Source organism: Pollicipes pollicipes, unplaced genomic scaffold (genome assembly GCF_011947565.3).
Source record: "Pollicipes pollicipes isolate AB1234 unplaced genomic scaffold, Ppol_2.1 Scaffold_4295;HRSCAF=5057_pilon_pilon_pilon, whole genome shotgun sequence".
In the NCBI taxonomy this organism is placed as follows: domain Eukaryota; kingdom Metazoa; phylum Arthropoda; class Thecostraca; order Pollicipedomorpha; family Pollicipedidae; genus Pollicipes; species Pollicipes pollicipes.
The window spans coordinates 5,420,032-5,440,460 of NW_023596461.1; the positions used below are offsets into that span (position 1 = coordinate 5,420,032).

Sequence of the window (20,429 nt, forward strand, 5' to 3'; positions counted from 1 at the left end):
ATGCAAAACTCAGAGCAGTCTTGTATGATTTTGTCACAATGACCTTCAAAAGGTCAAATCAGGTCACTGATATTAAATTGCTTTGTGACCTTTTGCTCAGAAACAGTTATCTAGATTCCAGGGGCACTTTGGAGACCAACCTAAAATGTGATCTTGTTTGACCTTATTTGACCTGAAGGTCATAACCCAGACATCTCAAACTTTGACTTAAGTGAGTTCACATACAGGTCAATACACCCTGCAAATTTGGTGTCTCTAGCTTCCTTAGGTGCCGAGATCTCAGGGGGGTCAAACTGACCCCCTACCCGAGCGGAGGGTATCTAGCCTCCCACCCGGGCGTGTGTTCAGGCTGAGACATTGGAACGTCCTCTGGCAGGCTTCCTGGAGAAGAACCGGGACTCGTTCAGCGCCGACCTGATGCAGATCGTGCACGGCTCCTCCAACAAGTTCATGCACACGCTCTTCCAGGAGGACCTCAACATGGGCTCAGGTGGGCTGCCATCTGCTGATTATCCGTGCGCTTCACCTATTTGATAATGACTGTACAAGTCAGCGTTATTTGCCTTGAAATCTGTTTTTCACTCATGGCGGTACAAAAACGACTCTCGTTTCGTTATCTGATTGGCTGTCCAATGTTAACTGATTCACATTGCCCAAATGGGCGTGTTTGGTTTGTTCTTTTTGTAAGCACACCCAGCAGTCATTTAAACAGGACTATTATCTTTATGATGCCGACTCTCATTCCTGCTTTGAAGATGGCCCGCATTAAGACTATTCGAGCACTGACCGGCAAATCTGGTTCGCTTCTGATAATGGTATTCGCTAACGATTCCAGAGACGAGGAAGAAGGCGCCGACGCTGTCCACCCAGTTCAAGAAGTCGCTGGACTCGCTGATGAGGACCCTGTCCAGCTGCCAGCCGTTCTTCATCCGCTGCGTCAAGCCCAACGAGTTCAAGAAGCCCATGGTGAGAGACACGGGGCGGCGGGCCAGCATCGGCTCATCAACCGTCCACTCCGGTCCGGTCCGTAGGAGCAGAGCATTGACAACCCCTGTGCCGCCGCCTCCCGTAAAGCTGGCGCGACAAACAGCTGGTATGGGGCATGGTTCTATGTAGCCTTGCTCTATTTCACGGGACGCATTACAGTGCTGTAGTTACACCATCGCGCAACATAATCTGAATGTACTAATTACGTGCACTGTCTGAGGCGATGTATGGTTCATACCGCGCGTTGCTGACTGCCCAGTTTTGTCTGGCACGAAGTCTTTTTTTAGTATCGTGCTTCGGACCTTTTAATGCGTGAGTCAGTCTCGCTCCCGTTATAGGGAGGCGTGTTTAGAAACAACAGTCCACGACCGATATTTACCATTTTCACTTGGGTCAAAGCGCTCGACGGCGAGAGTTTGCCGCTGAAAGTTGATAGTGGTTCGGCAGGAATTACGTGCCAAGTCAAAAACGGTTATCAGGTCCTACGGTTACCGGATCTGGCCCTAGGCGCCAGATCCGGAATCTGCAAGATATATATTCCAAGGAGCTTCCTGACTTCTAGTCTGGGCTCAATGATGCATGCCTTACGCACAGTTCTTCAACAAGTAAGGTAGAGAACCTCTGGGACATCAGACCGTGTAACAAACACGTGACGAATCCTCTAACAAACACTTGCTGGATCATCTCACCATCGTGAGGGTTCACCCTGCCGCAGCTGCTGATATTCACGTCTTCACCGTATGACATCACTTCGCGGTCAACCACAGGTGCGGTTTTGCCACCTTTCTCCGCAGTCATTCCACGCCGGCGCGACGACACACCTGCCGTCCTCCTCGCTGTTCCACTTACTGTGGCCTCACACCTGTGCGCGCGCTGTCTGTACAGCGTCCTCCCCCTACTGGGGGAGACGCGCCGACGGAGTGTTCGGTCGACCAGATCACCAGGTGGTGCTCGGTGCTCGGGCTGGTGTCGGACCATGTGCTCGTGCGGTGTCGCAGCGCGGCGGCTTGAGAGTGCTCGCCGAGTGCGTGCTCTCGCGTGCGGAGGGCGCTGGGGCGCTGGCAGCTGTTGCCGCGCGCTGTGAGGGCGAGGGTGAGTTAGAGCTCGTGCCGACCGCGCTGGCGTGTCATGTCATGTCACGTCATGTCGCGTCATTTCATGTCATGTCATGCCATGTCATGCCATGTCGTTTCATGTCATGTCACGCCATGAACTGTGTCATCTCAGATGACACAGTTGTCTATATGCCCACAAAATGAGCTCGTCAGGACGCGCGGGAATGTGCCTGTCACCTGTACATTAAGTGACTCGTCTCGGGCCGGCACCGGCGCTCCGTTCCACTACCGCCCTAGTTCCCTGTCGCGCCGTCACTCGGTACTGCGAGGCAGTGTTAGTCACGAGCGACACACTTCCCGACGCGAGCCGCGGCTTTTCTCACCGCGTCAAGCGAATGTCTGTCACAGCAAGCTTTGTGGGCTTAGGCAGGTCGGACGCTCGCAGGCTGGAGCCCGCGAGCGCCGCAACGGATCCAATTTGGGCCAAATCTGGCCACGGACGTGATGATGGCAGCTTACTGATTTACGTCAGCGTGAAACGTTTGCCTCAGCCAGAGCAAGCCGCGCAGCTGTGCCGCGTTATTCTTGCTGTTTTTCGCGTTAGATTGGCCCTTTCCCCACTCCACCTGTGCAGCCCACGGACATTGGCGAAGCATCAACACGCGTCACCGTCTCGCACTGCAGTGCCGCGTGGCGCGCGTCCTAGCTGTACCATGCATCAGAGCGCCCTCCTTCACCAAGAAGCGCCGTGCTTCTTTAGTCAGGCGCTTCGGAGCACCCGTCTGGTGCTCTGAAGCGCCGTGTTACACGACCACCACGCTTGCATCCCCCGTCCCCCTCCGCCGGCAGATCTTCGACCGGGAGCTGTGCTGCCGCCAGCTGCGCTACTCAGGCATGATGGAGACGATCCGGATCCGCCGGGCCGGGTACCCGATCCGGCACACCTTCCAGGAGTTCGTCGAGCGCTACCGCTTCCTCATCAGCGGCTGCCCGCCGCCGCACAAGGTGCGTCGGGCGGCCACCTCCTAACGCGCTAGAGGGGCTCACAGCCGTGACGAAGTCGTGACGTCATACCGCTATCATGCGCATGACGTCATTACGACGTCAGGGCGCGGCAACTCCGTGTGGTTGTGGCCCCACACTCACGTGCTTCAACAAGCCTCAGGACTCCGTTGCCAGCTTCGCAGTAGCCTGCTCGTGTATTTCTGGGCTCAGTGAACAAACAAGTAACCATGTGGAAGCGCAGTGTTTTTTAAGCGCTGACAGATCAGGGTTGTCTGTATTTTTAGGCGTCCAGACGTTCCAGGTGCTCTGGCAGTGAGTGGGACCGGCTACACCGTTTGTCCGCCTGTGCCCCCCCCCCCCCCCTCAGCAGCTAACCGTTCCCTTCCTGGTCCTGCAGGTGGACTGCCGTGCGGCCACGGCCAAGATCTGCCAGGAGGTGCTGGGACGCTCCGATTACCAGCTGGGCAAGAGCAAGGTGTTCCTGAAGGACTCGCAGGACCTCTTCCTGGAGCAGGAGCGCGACCGCGTGCTCACCAAGAAGATCCTCATCCTGCAGCGCTCCATCAAGGCCTGGTACCACCGGCGCAGGTGAGGCCGCAGTCCTGAGATAGCGGCAGCCATTGTTGGTGTGGTGGAGTCAGTATTGAGGCTGCCTCGTGTCTCAGCCGGGACTCTCCGCGCAGATGGGCGCACTGTAACGACAAAATAACGAAGCGACTTGTTTCCGCAACGCCGAAGTGATCCCCGCAGCTCATTCTGCACCAGTTGCTAGTAAATAGGAAGGCACGGCGGTCCACTGTGTTATAATTTGCCGGTTGATCCCTCAGCGCGACTGTGCGTGGCACCCACGTTCGTGGGTCCACCTCTGTCGCCGATCTAATCCAAACCCCAAGGGCCGCGAGCCGCCGCGGTCTGAACCTCTCCGTCTGCCCAGGTTCCTGCGCATGCGCTCTGCGGCGGTGACGATCCAGCGCGTGTGGCGCGGCCACGCCCAGAAGCGCGCCTACCAGCACATGCGCGTCGGCTACATGCGACTGCAGGCGCTCATCCGCTCGCGCGTGCTCTCGCACCGCTTCAAGCACCTGCGCGGTCACGTGGTGTCGCTGCAGGTGAGGTCACGTCGGCCCGGCCGCGTCACGTGACCGGCCACCGGGCGGTCACGTGACGCGATGTGATCGTGACCGGTGTGATCGCGAGGTATTCCAGATACGGCTGTAGCCATAGTCGTAATTAACTTATTTAAATTAATTTGATTAAATCGTAACGCATTTTGGCGTCACCCTCGGATACGTCAAGGCCTTTCAGTCGCTGTGCCAAGTCGCAAAAACAAACGTCCAACGTGACTGACACTGAATCGATGGCCGTGACTGACTGTCCTGAGAGGAGCTTGGTCACGACGTGCACCGTGAAACCGTGATTTAAAGCGTAATGCTTTCTCTGTGTCACTCTTATCTCAATAAGCTGGATAGGTTTATGTACGCCATGCTGCTGTGCCTACTCCCCCGACACTGAGCTGACCTCCACACCAACCACACACACTGTGGCGGGCTGGTGCAGTTACCAATATTAATTTCAGGATCGCAACTGCGCGTGCAGTCGCATTGACGACCACCGCGTTTGACACTGAAAGCATTAGTGCTCGGGCATTGACTATGCCACTGCTAGCACAGCTACGACTGTGGACGGAACTGTGAACATCCCTGTAGTGGCGGCCGCGGCGACTGCAGCGGCTACAACGCTGACCATACTCAGGAGTGTTACTGCAGCTGAGTCATATTGCTGCCGTGCCACGACTATGACTGCGGCGGACTCAGACTGCGCTCGCGATGATGTCTGGCTGCCTGCCCGCCTGTGGAGCTCAGACTGTGGCCGTGACCTCTGCTGTGACCTCCGCCACCTGACGCGCCGCTTCCTCTGCCCGCAGGCGCGGTGCCGGGGGTACCTGGTGCGGCGGGAGTTCAACCGTCGCATCTGGGCCACCACCACCATCCAGGCGCACGCGCGCGGCATGATCGCCAGGCGACGCTACAAGAAGATGAAGGTGGGTCTCCCGTTGTCGACGCCGGCCCTCGGGTCTGGCGGGCTCGGCTGGTGTCCGACGTATGGGCTTGAGTCGGAGACCGGCGGGTCTGTAACAGCGGGCTGACACCGACGGGCTCGCGAGGGAGACCTCCGTATAACGGCCGCACCGCGCGAGCAGCAGCAGCAGGACCAGCACTGCACGAAGAGGCAGTGGTTCTGACCGGCGCGCTCGCCTTCGCTGCCCCGTCCGGTAGCGGCGGCGGGAACGACCAACCGCCACCAGTCGATTCAGCGAGCCTTCCGCCCGCCGCTCCTTTCAGCGCCGACAGGAGCGGCGCCGAGCCGACCTTGGCATGATTCGCTCAGCGCGGCGCGGCGCTCGACTCAGCGGCGCGTGACAGAGTGGCGACGCACGTCCCGGCCGACACGAGACCGGTGCACAATGCCGCCGCATCGGCGCCGCGCATTGTCAACACGCGCTGCCGGCGGCGTTCCCGGGCCGCCGCCGCAGCGACACGCCGGCGTTCGCCCCAGGCGGACGCCGTGCGGCGAGCCGCGAACGAGCGATTGACGAACGAGGCACCGGACGCCCCGCCCCGCCGGCGCGCGCCGCTCCGTTGCTGGTGGAGCGGCGAGAGTGTGTGTTGAGTGGGCGTGTTCTCCCGAGCGGGCGTGGCCTCCCTGGAGTGGGCGTGGCTTGCCTGCAGCGGTGTGGTCTCGGCGGGAGACCGGACAGTGCGGCGTGCGCGGCCTGACGCGGCGTCAGTGGCTTGTCAGACCGGCCGAGCGCGACGGCGGCTGGGCTCGCCGGGCCAAACTGCCGGCCTCTCGTGTCCGGCTCCCGGCCTCCGTGACCCGGCTCCCGGCCTCCCGCGAACCGACTCGCGGCCTCCTGCGACCCAGCTCCCAGACTCCCATGCCCGGCTCCCGGCCTCCCGTGTCCGGCTCCCGGTCTCCGTGACCCGGCTCCCGGCCTCCGTGACCCGGCTCCCGGCCTCCGTGACCCGGCTCCCGGCCTCCGTGACCCGGCTCCCGGCCTCCGTGATCCGGCTCCCGGTCCCCCGTGACCCGACTCCCGGCCTCCTGTGACCCGGCCGCGGCCGCCGGTAATGAGCTCGCTCTGGTCATGTGCCGGCTCCCGCTCCTCGGTGGTGGCCGGCGAGCACCTGAGCGACTTCTACGAGCCGTGTCGCCTGGTGAGAGCCGGCCTCAGGCGGCCGGCGGTGATCCTTCGGCGGAGGTCGGCGGCCTCGTGTAGCGCCGCCGACAGCGTACGGCACCGGCGCGGCTGGACGGCGTGCGGCCGGCGCGCCGGGAGCAGTGCTGAGAGACGGTTGGCTGGAATGTGCGAGCGTATCTCCGCGACCAGAAGGATTGCTGTAAAGCTGGTCACTATGACACATTACGTAGCATTGGCGCTGGTCCGGTATGACGCACCTTGTTTAAGAGTTCGCATGGCTGGGAAACCAACCTGGGGCTTCATCGTTGGGTGCGTTCGTCCTGGGCGTATTATGCACGTGCCGTTCTAACGGCGACCATGTTCTCAGGTGGAGTACCGAGCGCGACTGGAGGCCATGCGCCTGAGGGATGAGGAGGAGAGCGCCCTGAGGCGCCAGGTCGGCCAGAAGAGGGCCAGGGAGATGGCTGAGGGCAATTTCAGGGTAAGTCGTGTCACGATTCTGTCATTGCTCGACACTCCATCCAGCACGGAGGCCTTAGGACAGGCCGTATATGCATGATTTCACCGAAATTTTATCATACTTTTACATTTCGACGCGTCGGGTATACTTACGAACTATTTGTCGGATGATCAGCGTGTGTCGCTCTGACGGATGGCCCAGGCGATCGAGGCAGAGTGGCCCGCGCTTGACCACGTGTGTGCGGCCGGCGTGCCCCGCGTGAGTGACCGCCTGGCCGTGTCCGGCCCGTGACCGGGGGTGTCCGTGCCGTGCTGCAGGAGCGGCTGCAGGAGCTGGAGCGGCGCGAGCAGGAGGAGGAGCTGGAGGAGCAGCGCGGCCGGGACGCAGTGCGCGTCACGCTCAGCGAGGCCGAGCGACGCCAGTTGGAGCCCATCGACGACTCCAAGCTGGTGGACGCCATCTTCGAGTTCCTGCCGCAGGACGGCAACGGCGAGACCGCGCCCTCCAACGCCTTCGGGGTCAGTGGCAGGCGCGCCGCGGTGCTGCCGGGGTCAGGGCGGCGATACCGCACCCCCAACGCCTTCGGGGTCAGTGGCAGGCGCGCCGCGGTGTTGCCGGAGTCAGCAGCGGACGCATCCGCGCATTCAGGGCTGCGTTCGCGAGCACCGCCTGAATCAGACGCAGCTGTCTGGCACCGTCCGTGTCACTAGACGTTGCTTGGATCAGAATGTCCGGCCATATGCCCTAGGCTTCTGAGGTAGCTTGGTAGTCTTCAAATCATCTTCACATCAAACCGCCGTTCACCCGCAGCATTTTCCGTTCCATCAAAAATCAGCTATTAGGTCCAGCATAAGAGGCAGTAAAGGTAATTACTCAGCAAAAGGATGTGATGGTAAGCACTCTGGTTGGACGTGTATTTTCCTGATGCATTCGCTGTGGGGTGGTATCGGGGTTCGGAATATAAGAGACATTTATTTTAAAAAACACAAGCACAAACACAAAAACTTCTAGAACGCCGCTCAGTTGTCTCCTTATAATCATCGAAATAGGACAATGTTGGCTCCTCTGCAAGCATTGCGCGGATCACTTCTTCACACTGGTAGCCACGATTTTAGGACAGCGTCCTGGATATCTGTAGAAGCTGTCCATAGTGTGCATCGTGTAGCATATTTATCGTCAAGTCTGCAGTGCCCATTTTCATTATCCACGATCACGGCCCTCAAAAAGTTTCTGCCTTGGTTTTGCCGGAATCTCTGTTTATCCGTGCCATGGCGTTACTCGTGTGACACCATCTGCCCCCCCCCCCCCCCCTCTCCCGTGATGTCACCTCTGACCGGGTCTGCTCTGCAGGGCTTCCCGACGCTGCCCAAGGGTCCAGCGAACGGCGAGGTCATCTCGGCACTGCCAGCAGCGCCCGAGGACGTCGAGGACCTGAGCGAATTCAAGTTCGCCAAGTTCGCCGCCACCTTCTTCCAGGGCAACGTGGGCCCGCAGTACTCGCGCAAGGCGCTGAAGCAGTCGCTGCTGCCGCTGCAGACGCAGGGTGACCAGCTGGTGAGACTGCGCGCGGGCCGGTGGGCCGGCGGACCGTGACCGCGCGGGGCCGGCTCTCGGTCAGGGACGCAGTGACGCAGCGGCGCGCGGTGACGCCCGCTGCTGTGGCAGCGGCGTGCGTCACTGCGCCGCCTGAGGTTGACGAGGACGGAGCGCCGTTTAGATTCAGACATCTTTCATGCGTTTTGGATGGAATTTCCTTTGGATCAAATCAGCTGCCTAAGGTTATCGACCAGCGGGTGCTCGTGAGATGAGAGACGTGATTCGTATGTTAGAAGGTCGTGCTCTGGGCCTGTTCCGGCCGTCGATGCTCGGCCGTCGGTGTTACCTCGCCACTGTCACTGCGGTAGCTGTACCACCACTGTCACTGACTACTGCAGGCTCTTGGCAGCTGTCCTCTCTGGCCGGCGCGACCCTTCAGCACCTGATGTGACCCCCGACTGACCCCTGACCTCTGGACAGGCGGGGCTGGCACTCTGGATCACGATCCTCCGCTTCATGGGCGACATGCCCGAGCCCAAGTACCACACGATGGACCGCGACACGACGTCCGTCATGTCCAAGGTGACGGCCACGCTCGGCAGGAACTTCGTCAAGACCAAGGAGTTCCAGGAGGCGCAGATGATGGGCATGGAGCAGGTGAGAGGCGCCACCGGGGCTCTCGGCCGACGGGCGGCGTCGCGCGCTGGCGCAGTACGCCGCTCGAGACCGGTGTAGTGTGCCGATGTCGCGGCTGGCAGCCTGCGTGACGTCGTCATCCAGCCGCTGATGGGAGGGAGGGGGGGGGGGGGGGGAGGACTGGCCGTGGGGCGCTGCCCTCTGAGCCAGTGGTGGTTCACTGTCGAGCGGGCGGGGCTGCGCAGGCGCCGTGTCGCAGCCGGCGTCGTGCGGTGTGTGACCTCAGCGGCGACTCCGAGGAGAGTGACCCCCGCGCGAACCGGCTGCGTTTCAGGAGATGCTGGCGGCGGCGGCCGAGGGCTTCGCCGGCGGGGTGAGAGCCTGACCAGCGGCGGGGTTTACAGCGAGCGGGGCACGAGGCGGTGCTGCCTGCTGGTGGTGGCGAGGGGCGCGGCTGGGGCGGGGCCACTGCACGCCGGCGGGCACGGAGAACGCGCCCAGTGGAGCTGGATGATGTTGCGTGGTTCACAGACGCACAGGGTGGCACAGGCTTTGTCCGGAGGCGCACAGCTCTTCACGTCGCTCTGTCGCTGTCTGACACGTGGTTGGCGGAGAGGAGTTGACACAGCTTGTGTTCTTGTTTTTCCCTGTTTGTAGCGTGCAGACTGTGCTGCTTTGTTCTGTTGCACTACCTCGGAATGACAGAGATCATCGTTTTTTTTTGTCGGCTGTACGGATGGGATTACACTTGGGCATTTTGTCGGTACACTGTCTTATGAATGTCGCCTATCATGCACTGTACATGACATGCTTCTTGTGGTCTCTTTACCCCTTAAGGTTTTTATCCGTGCACCAGTATGTTTTGGTATGCTTATGTTATTAGTTTCCCAACAAGCAAAATACAAAATTGTAAACGTTTTTGTTGCAGTTTACATGAAGATGAACTAGGTAAGTTGGAGTAATCTCAATATTTACCGCAAGCCTTCACTTTTATTGCTGTGACTCAAATTAACAGACGTGGTCTGACCTCCTGCTTCGGCACTCAGGAGTACCTCAAGTCCAAGCCACGCTCCATCCGCAACAAGCTGGTATCGCTGACGCTGAAGCGGAAGACCAAGCTGGGCGAGGACGTGCGTCGCAAACTGGAGGAGGACAGCTACACCACGGAGAGCTACACCTCGTGGCTAGAGTCGCGGCCCACCTCCAACTTGGAGAAGCTGCACTTCATCATCGGTCACGGCATCTTGCGCGCCGAGCTGAGGTCAGTGCCGACGCACCGCTCTCTGCTTCTGCATCCACCCCTTCCTGCCAGGAGGAGGCCCCTCAGTCCGCCCGCCCGTCCACAGTCCTCTATATCCACCCTCTCTGCCGGGAGAAGGCCCCTTAGTCCGCCGGCCTGTCCACAGTCCTCTATATCCACCCTCTCTTCCGGGAGAAGGCCCCTCGGTTCGCCGACCTATCCACAGTCCTCTACATCCACCGTCTCTGCCGGGAGGAGGCCCCTTAGTCCGCCGGCCTGTCCACAGTCCTCCACATCCACCTTCCCTGCCGGGAGGAGGCTCCCAGCCCGCCAGCCTGTCCACAGTACTTGTATCTAGAGTCTGATAGCGACAGAAGCTCGTCCTGTCTGCTGTTCTGTGGGACCTGGTATCCATGTTCGCATCACACGTCACTGGCCGAGCTGGCATCAGCGCCGTAAGGTCGTTTTACACGCTTCATTGCAACAGCTCCTTACGCCATTGCTGACTTCCCGACGCTGTGAACACGTCCGATGACCGCCGCCGGCGCTGGGCGCAGGGACGAGATCTACTGTCAGATCTGCAAGCAGCTGACCAACAACCCGTCCAAGTCGTCGCACGCGCGCGGCTGGATCCTGCTCTCGCTGTGCGTGGGCTGCTTCGCGCCCTCCGAGAACTTCGTCAAGTACCTGCGCTGCTTCATCCGCGAGGGGCCGCCCGGCTACGCGCCCTACTGCGACGAGCGGCTGCGGCGCACCTTCACCAACGGCACGCGCAACCAGCCGCCCAGCTGGCTGGAGCTGCAGGCGAGTCCACTTCGCGGAGGCGGAGGGGAGGCATGATCAGATCACTGCGTTGCATCAGGGCGGCCTCTTCTGCTGGCTAGAGCCGGAGGCGGACGCCCTGGAGGGTGTGGTCAGGTTACGTGGCAACAGCCGGTCACATACGCAGCTACTGGAGAGTTTTGCTAGTTCAGTCACATGTATAGACGATGTTATGTGATAACCTTAGTCACACATAGCTGTAACTGAGGTGTATGTTATGTTGTACTGCTATGACAGCAGCAAAGGCTTCCTGACTTCTTGTTTTCAATTTCATTTCATTTCTGACCATTGATGTGCTGGGAGAGATGCTAGCAAGGCACCGTGTGCGACCCAACCAGGCTAGCTGCACTAGCATGTTAATGCACACCAGAATTTCAGTGCCATAAATCGGCTATCGGGGTTGCCGCAATATGTATATAATGCCGCAATGCTGCGAATTGGCATTCCATTCTCCCACTGGTCGTATTGACATAAATGGGAAATCACTTGTGTTCCGTTCATTCCATGCGCTTTGCATCAGGTAACCACCACCAAATCGTCGCATGGTCGGCTGAGACTTGCGTGTGTCTGCCCTGCTGGAGAGGGACATGAATCCGCAGCGCGTCGGGTCACGTGTGCGGCCCATATTGATCCGTGCCATGCGCCTCTGCAGGCAACCAAGAACAAAAAGCCGCTGATGCTGCCGATCACCTTCATGGACGGCAACACCAAGACGCTGCTGGCCGACTCGGCGACCACGGCTCGCGAGCTCTGCAACCAGCTGAGCGACAAGATCGGGCTCAAGGACCAGTTCGGCTTCTCGCTCTACATCGCCCTCTTCGACAAGGTGGGGCTTGCGTGGTGTCCACGGCCACGGACGCAGCTCGCCGGGCCCGTAACCGCCGTCGAGACCGCCAAAACTGACGAGTGAAACGCCCCATTGTACCCATTAAAAAATGTCAGGTGGAGAGAGAGACGACAGTGCGCCGGATACTCTACGTCGGTTCTCTAATGCGTGGACGGAATCTGTGTTCGTATTTTTAACTTCGTACGCTACTTTTAAGCGTGTTTACGATGGTAGCTCGACACGTAACCAGGGACTGCTGCCGCCAGGTGTCGTCGCTGGGGTCGGGCGGTGATCACGTGATGGACGCCATCTCCCAGTGTGAGCAGTACGCCAAGGAGCAAGGAGCTCAGGAGAGGAACGCCCCCTGGCGGCTCTTCTTCAGGTGCGTGCCCTGACGCTCCTCCGACGAGGCCAGCGTTTTGGCGTCTACTGTCGCAACATAGAACATCTAGTAAAACATTCCAAGCCGTGTTTTTACGCGAGATTTTGCTTCGCACTGATTTGGGTCCACCGTAAAAGAGCTCATTGATAATAATTGCGCATTCCCAGTTGCACATAATGCAGCGTACCTGCTTTTGTTTCACGGTCCCATGACTGCCCGGCCCAATGCGAAGCAGGCAGCTGCCTGAACGACTGATTCAGTCAGTGCGCACGCGCCTGTATTGTATTCGTTCGCTGAGCCGTGTCCCTCACGACAAGCCGTGCTCCAGGAAGGAGATCTTCGCGCCGTGGCACGACCCCGTCGAGGACAACGTGGCGACGAACCTGATCTACCAGCAGGTGGTGCGCGGGGTCAAGTTCGGGGAGTACCGCTGCGACAAGGTACGACAGTGGCCAAGCCCCATCGACGTCTTGCGGGTGTTTGATCAATAAACACGGCGTGCGGCGCAGGACTCATGCCGGCGTTTCTGGCTAAAAAATGCTAAAAACGAGTAACGACGGGCTGTACAAGGTCGTTCGTACCACGTCGCTATAGGAATGAGGCGGCGCTTGTGGTGGCCGAACAATAGAGCAACTAGTTCATGATTCGTGTGCAACAAACCGCTGTAACTATGCCTATTGAGGGCAACCCAGCCTTCCTTTTCAACCAACTATCACCATTTGCTAGGCGTCATGGATAACCGTGCCCACGTGTGCGAGCTGCGCGTCTGGACCGTCTTTAGTGGCGCGTGCGCCCGTCTGGCGTGATTGTGACCTCCGATCGGCCATTGCTCAGGAGGAGGACCTGGCGATGATCGCGGCACAGCAGTACTACATCGAGTTCAGCTCGGACATGAACCAGGAGCGGCTGGTCGGCCTGCTGCCCAACTACATCCCCGACTACTGCCTCAACGGCATCGACAACACCGTCGAGAAGTGGGCGCAGCTTGTCCTTCAGGCTTTCAAAAAGGTGCTTGCCGCGGCACAAAGACGCCGTACATGTGGGGCGCGGGTTAACAGAACAGCCGCAGCTGTGGATGGGCTAGATAATAAATGGAGGTGTGAGTAGCTCTCGTTGCCCGACGGAGATCAGAAGCTTGAGTTTCGGATCTTAACTGTAGCAGCTTGCTTCCAGATAATGAGTTTGTATTGGTGAGTCCATGCAAAGTCAGCCCTTCTCTTCGAAGACCAGCTTCACCGCCTAAGCATTTTCCGTTGCGAGGCCAATGTAACGAGTCTTCATTCCCGCGAATCGTTTTCTGAGGTGATTTGCTTGCTTCCTGACACGATTTACCGCAACCCTTAGCCTCCTAAACGGTTTGCTGTTTAGAGCGCGTAAGTGAAGTAACTACTCTTTGTTTGAGTACGACAACGTGGCCGTTTTCAGAGCTACTACATGAAGGAGAGAGCTCCTGCCCTGAAGGTGAAGGAGGACGTGGTCAGCTATGCCAAGCTCAAGTGGCCGCTGCTCTTCTCCAGGTTCTACGAAGCCTTCAAATACTCAGGTAGGTGGAATCCACTACAACAATGCCTGTCACGTTTCGGAGCGTTCATCAATATGTCTTCGTTTCCCTTGCTCTTATTTACCGCATCAATCCGACACCCTCATCTTTGAGTTCACTGTACTAACACGCGTATCGCCCACTCTGTACAGGCCCGAACCTACCCAAGAACGACGTCATCATCGCCGTCAACTGGACGGGTGTGTACGTGGTGGACGACCAGGAACAGGTGCTGCTGGAGCTCAGCTTCCCCGAGATTACCCAGGTCTCCAGTCAGAAGTAAGTGGCCACTACTGGAAGCAGCACTTTCTGAAGCTTAAGGGGGAGGGGGTAAGCCTATTTACCGCTTGGATATCGTTGGAGCTGACACCGCATGTCAAGCTTTATAACACACGATTTATTCATTTAGGTGTCTCTGGTATGTGCGTCTTTGGAGGCGACTTGACCAAGTTCACTGAAGCATTACGAGAGTGCTCTTACTTGTTCTATGCTACGATCCTTTCATAACCTGATGTGACTACCGGTTTTATGAATGGTTTGCTTTCCTTGGCCTACAAAGACCCATTTAAAATGAGCGGCGCGCATGACGATTTTCCGGCGAGCTGGCAACAATGCCCGACTGGGCTGACCTCCAGCTCTGACCGCGCAGGACGAACAAGACCCAGCAGCAGACGTTCACGCTGGCGACCGTGCGCGGCGAGGAATTCACCTTCACCAGCCCCAATTCGGAGGACATCAGGGACCTGGTGGTTTACTTCCTGGAGGGCCTGAAGAAGCGCTCACGATACGTCATCGCTCTGCAGGACTACAAGGCGCCCGGTGAGACGCAGCGCGCTCAGGGAGGGAACAAGGTGCCCGGTGAGACGCAGCGCGCGCAGGGGAGGGAACAAGGTGCCCGGTGAGACGCAGCGCGCTCAGGGGAAGGGACAAGGCGCCCGGTGAGACGCAGCGCGCGCAGGGGAGGGAACAAGGTGCCCGGTGAGATGCAGCGCGCGCAGGGAGGGAACAAGGCGCCCGGTGAGACGCAGCGCGCGCAGGGAGGGAACAAGGTGCCCGGTGAGACGCAGCGCGCGCAGGGGAAGGGACAAGGCGCCCGGTGAGACGCGGCGCGCGCGGGGAGGGAACAAGGCCCCTAGTGAGACGCAGTGCGAGCAGGGAGGGAACAACGCGTTCGATGGGACATAGTGCGCGCAGGGAGTGAGCATGACCGGAGCTGGGGAAGGTGAGAAATTTTGCGCCTCTGCATAAGACACTCCAAATAAGGTTGGTTTACAGCGCAAAAATTCACTGACCAGGGGGCTTTTCTGCGTAGAATCGTGGCGAAAAACATGCTTAAATACCCTTGCATGCGTCGGTCGATTGCACTGCTTGATTGCATCGGAACGTGAAAAGAGTAAAAGTACATATAAGATTGTGTTGTGGTGTATGCGATTCACTGTAGCGGCATATAACGTGACTGAAAAATGCTCACTGGTGCCTTAATTTCCCGGCTGTATTCGACGCCATACATTGCGACACAAGACAGCTGACCGCAGCAGTTATATTTGTCGTGAAGAAAACCGGACATCAATCCAGTAACACGTGATTTGTGTTGTATTACAGCCAACCACGTAGGACTTTCTGCCGGTATTTTGTATTAGCCACTGGTAGTCGTTCCGTTCCTCTGCTACCGATGGCCCTGACCTCGACCGTATGCTCCCCGCAGGTGAGGGCAGCAGCTTCTTGAACTTCCGCAAGGGCGACCTGATCCACTTGGAGGACGACAGCACCGGCGAGACGGTGATGAACTCGGGCTGGTGCGTGGGCACGTGCCAGCGCGACGGTGGCCGCGGCGACTTCCCGGCAGAGACCGTCTACGTGCTGCCGGCGCTGACCAAGCCGCCCCCCGACATACTGGTGAGTACCGGCTCGCCTGTTCGGGCTCCGCGGCTCTACAGCTTCCTAGACTTGGCGGGTTCGAACGCCGCCCAGAGACGTCTCTGCGCCACGGGGGTTGTGCGCCGGAGGTTGTGCGCCGGGGGTTGTGCGCCGGGGGCTGTGCGCCGGGGGTTGTGCTCCGATTGCGCGTCCACCGGGGTCAGCCGAGACAGCGTCCCGCAAGTCACGACGGACCACGCGTCGGTGGATGTCAGGTTCAGATCCCCGCTAGCGGACCACGCCTCGGCGGATGTCAGGTTCAAGCTCCTACTAGCGGACCATGCTTCGGCAGAGGTCAGGTCCAGGTCCCCGCTGGCGGACCGTGTCTTGGCAGAGACCAGGACCTGGTCCCCACTCTCGGCCTGGTCTCGGACCGAGACAGACAGTCATTGCGACCGCAGCATCCCCGCTGCCAGCTTCTCCGGCCCGTCGCCACTGTGCGTGGGGCAGATGCTGCTGGAAGCCAGGAGCCTGCAAGAGTGCTCTGTGGGTGTTTGAGGACCCACCTCCTGCTCGTCGGTCGGCCAGTGCACTCAAGGTAGTGCCTGCGAGCCCGGGCGGAACTCATGCTTGCAAACCACACGCCACATACCACAGACCACAAATCACAGATCACAGACCACCTGTTGTAGATCCCAGCGCCAGGCCACCACTGATCTCTAGAGTATCCCACGGCGTGCGTCTACCAAACACGATATAAAATGTGATCAACTCGAAAACCGCTTTCCTCTACGAGGCATTTCGCCGCGCTGGAACGGCGACTGAAAAGGTTATGAAACCTGCCGTGCTTTCGTTCCGGCGTCATCACTGCTACTGGAGATAAAGCTAGCCGCTGAAAGCAGGGCTGGTCCAGGCCTATTGGACTTCTTTTTTGCAATGGACTTATGTAGTGCGGCCGCTCATTACGTCAAAAATGGAGGATGCAGATTGCGTAATCGAACGCTCCGTTCAACAGTCCATAAATCAACGACTGGCTGTCACAAACAATAACCATCGTTATTGCAGGTCTCATGTAAATGCCAGCGAACGTGGAAAGTCCTAGGACAATCCCAGTAAAAAATCAGAGCGGGAAAAAGTGGAGGGACTGCCATAGCTTCAGCTGGTTGTCACCAGATTCCAGTTACCAGTTGTTACTAGATTCAGATTAGGGGTTTAAGGCCACCATGACGAGTGCAGTCCATATTCCGTGCCTTTTTCGGCTGTGCAAAGCCGCCATGTCGCGGCCGACGCGCTTCATGTGGTCGCTCTTCTGTTATCTGAAGACCCCGCAATGCTTTGTGGCGTAATTGAGTTCGTAATCGGGTTCCGCCTTCTGCACCGAGCCAAAAGATAGCTGTGAGATGTGAGATGGGAGATGGGTTATGGAAGACGGGAGAAGGGAGCGAGAGCGAGAGCCAAGAACAGGAGAGCGAGAGCGAAACGGGAGCGAGCGAGGGTCAGAGCCAGAGAGAGGCGTAAGACGGAAGACGAGAGACGACAGACGAAAGACGAAAGAAGGAAGATGGGAGACGGGGGACGGAAGACGGGAGCTCGTGAGACAGGAGCCTTGAGACGGTCAAGTGATAGGCGGCGACGTGCTGGATCCAGCGCGGATTCCGGTAGCGGAGACACAGCTAGACTCTATGTGGACTCATGCCAAGTCTCGAGTCATTAGTGCTCTTACTCCAATGGGAGAACCTATGGCAAGACTTCAGATACATGCCATTAACAAATATCCTGGAACCAGGCAAGACTGCTTGAAGAATTGAGCCTAAGTTTATTCCGCGCCTAAAACGCCAATTGCAGCTGGTTCCAAAGACCTGGTCATTTTCGCCGCGCGTTGGAGAATGTCACTGGAAATATTGGTACCAAGGACGCGAAAGCTGCCATATCTGGAGCGCCGCTGGGATCATTTGACTGCTGCGTTAGGCTTGGCAAGCACCACAGCTCCTGCGCTTTAGCCAGCTGTCGTGGAACTAGAGCGTGTCAGGTCACCAGGATCTCGGCGTAGTTGTGGCTTTTGAAGCCTCTGGCAGGTCTACGGCACACCTGGTCCATCGCTAGTGGACTTAAATTCCGCGTATGTGGGAGCTACAGGTTGGCGGGATCAGGGCCAGGGCCAAGAGCTCAGTCTAATCCTTCTGAGAGTGCAGCATTACAACCGGGATACGTTCGCAAAGTCCGGATCTATGAAAATACAGGTTCAATATTTTTGGTTTGCGAGGCATTGCTACGCGATGTCGTCATTGGCAAATTCATCCGTTGTCTAGGGCTCCGGCTAGCGTATGAGTCCCGCCATTGCTTATCACGGAAAGTCCGACGTGTAATCTGCTTACACCAGGTGTTCCTCTCAGCTTTGTTCCGAAATAGAAATACCGCCTGGACACATTCGTAATACCTGCGGCACGATCACAGCGAGCTGTTACAGCAGAGCCGCCCTTCAGTGTGGGTTGCGGTCTCGGGGCGATCTCGGTGATAAGCTGCGGGGGCAGGCGGATGATGTCCGATGCCAATGAGTGACGGACATCCCGCGTCCGCGCCACGGTGGCCACTGCTGCAGGGGGGCGGCGGTATCGCGGACGGCCGGCGTCGTTCGGCGCCAGCTGCCACTGCCGGTGCGACCGAGGCGTCAGGACAGGTCAGCAGTATTTAGATCGATCGCAGGTCGCATCAGGTCGGTCGCAGGTCGCATCAGGTCGGTCGCAGGTCGCAGCCTGGTCGGCTCAAAGCCGCGTTGAATACGCAGGGGCGCTGAGATGCGGGCGGCGATGTTCCGCGCCAGCGTGACTTTCGCATCCATTCTCAAATGTACCGTCAGCTACACACCGAGAGCTGCCGCGGCGATGGAGCCATTTCCACAAACACACGCATTGCGGCCGGCGGTGACGTCAGCTCGTTTCGCAGGTGACGTTCTGTTGTGCCACGCAGTGCCATGTTACGCCTCGCCGCGCGCGGCGCGCCCGGCGCGCCATGACGAAGCGAGGCCGGCCAGACTGACGCACACGTGACAGATGAGGCGCGTGCGACAGCCGGCGCGCGCGCGCCCTTTCGCCGGCTCCCGAGGGCGGGCGGGCGGGCGGGCGCGCGGCTCGGGTGGACCGTGAGGGTCCGGCTCCACCGTGACGGGCCGGCGGGGGTCAGCCCCGCCTGCCATTGTCGGCGCGGGCCGGTCACGTGACGCGCCCCGGCTCACGGTCTGGAGGCTTGCGACGTTTTGCAAGCGGCGCATGCCCGTCGGCCGGCAGCGATTGCTGTTTGCTGAGGTCGTGGTGAGTGGGCAGACTGAGTACGGTGTCGGGCGGCACGGTTCACGAACAGGTGAGACACTGCCGCGCTACCAATTTGGCGCTGCGACCAGACGGCTTCAGTGGCCTTCTCTGGAAAACCTTGAAATACAAACCAGGTTCTGGCCCTTTCTGCCTCGTGGCGATCATTAGCCAATGTGAGGGGTTCTGCTCCCGTGCGTTGCACTGAAGAAAACTGCGTTCTTTGGCTTTTACGGGAAAAGCTTCTCCTTGTATGCGATGTTGAGAATTCGTAATTGACAGCAGCCTGCGTGTTGCGCATAGCTATCAAAGTGCAGCCTGCGCACAGCCACTCCTTTCCTCAAGCTGTCGGTTCGTCTGTCATTTGTTAGCAGGGAAAGCCAAGCGCGTGGCAGGCTAATTGGGTCAGTCGCCAAGCCAGTTTGCAACAGCTGTTTATTGTCTTCGTTGGCCCACAGGGCCGCTCTTTGTCAGGTCCGCAGCGTTGCCTCAGTTCCAGTTGATTTGCAAAGCTGATCGCATAGTTCGACGTAACCAGCGGTGTCCCACCACCGTCTGCTAATATTTTCGACGGGCGGGCAGTCACGCAAGCTGCACGAATATCTATGCAGCTCAACTGTGTGTTGCGCCTCTGCCTTGATCTGTTGAAAGTGGAGTCACCGGAGCGTTCACGGTGAGAGGGCTTAGGAGCTGTGCAGATGTATCGCCTGCGCAGATGAGCATGGCAGACCTTTCGACAGCGGTGCGCACGAGCCCTGTTCCGACCAGTCGGGCCTGTCAGGTGATAGCGACCCATCCGAATATCAGGATCTGGCGGCCCTTAGTCGCAAATGTCCGTGATGTGCAACACATGGATCAGATCAGTTATCAGACAGGATTTCGGATAGGTTTCACCGTTATGGTCATCATCTTAATCCCGCCCGTAACCCACGACTCTGCCAGCTCCCTGTCCCGTTGATGAACCGCGCACAGGGTGGCGAATCTTTGGACGCATAGGACATGCTCTTATTGTTCCGATACGGACCCAAGTCGGGCTGACCGGGATAACGGCACGCTGGCGCGCGCACACTGCATCGGAGTTGCTGCGAGATCGATGCGTTGTTTGGTCTATTAACCGCCGAACGATAATTATAACGTTTGTAATGCGGTCTTACTCTTCCTGGCTGCCGGGGCCGTCCATTGATGGAACACGTGTCGGTTAAAGCATCAGGTGCCTAGCTCCACTTTAAGGCATTGTTTTGAGAAACAGGTCAATTCCGAACCGCCGCCCTCCCCATAAATTATCTAAAACATGTGACAACCGACCGCTCCAAACTGGCAACCCACCGCCGGCGGATATCTGATGCATATTTAAACATCGCTAAACTACGGCTGCGGCCACCCAGCGGGCGGCGGCGGCGACGGCGGCGGCGGGCGCCGGTTCTAACGGGGCGGCCAGCTGTCGGCGGCGCTGGCGACGGTCGGGCCACGCGCTGGCGACATGCCGCCGTCCTGCGCCGCCGCACCAGCACAGCCGCGCGCCGGCCGCGCGCGCACCGTGCACCAGCCGTCGTCGTCGGCCTTTCCATTTCGCAAA

The 20,429-nt window shown here is 58.8% G+C and overlaps 1 pseudogene; it reads left to right on the plus strand.

Moving 5' to 3' along the window:
• The first annotated feature begins 380 nt into the window (after positions 1-380).
• Positions 381-20,429, plus strand: part of LOC119096352 (myosin-VIIa-like) — a 39,382-nt pseudogene continuing 19,333 nt past the window's right edge.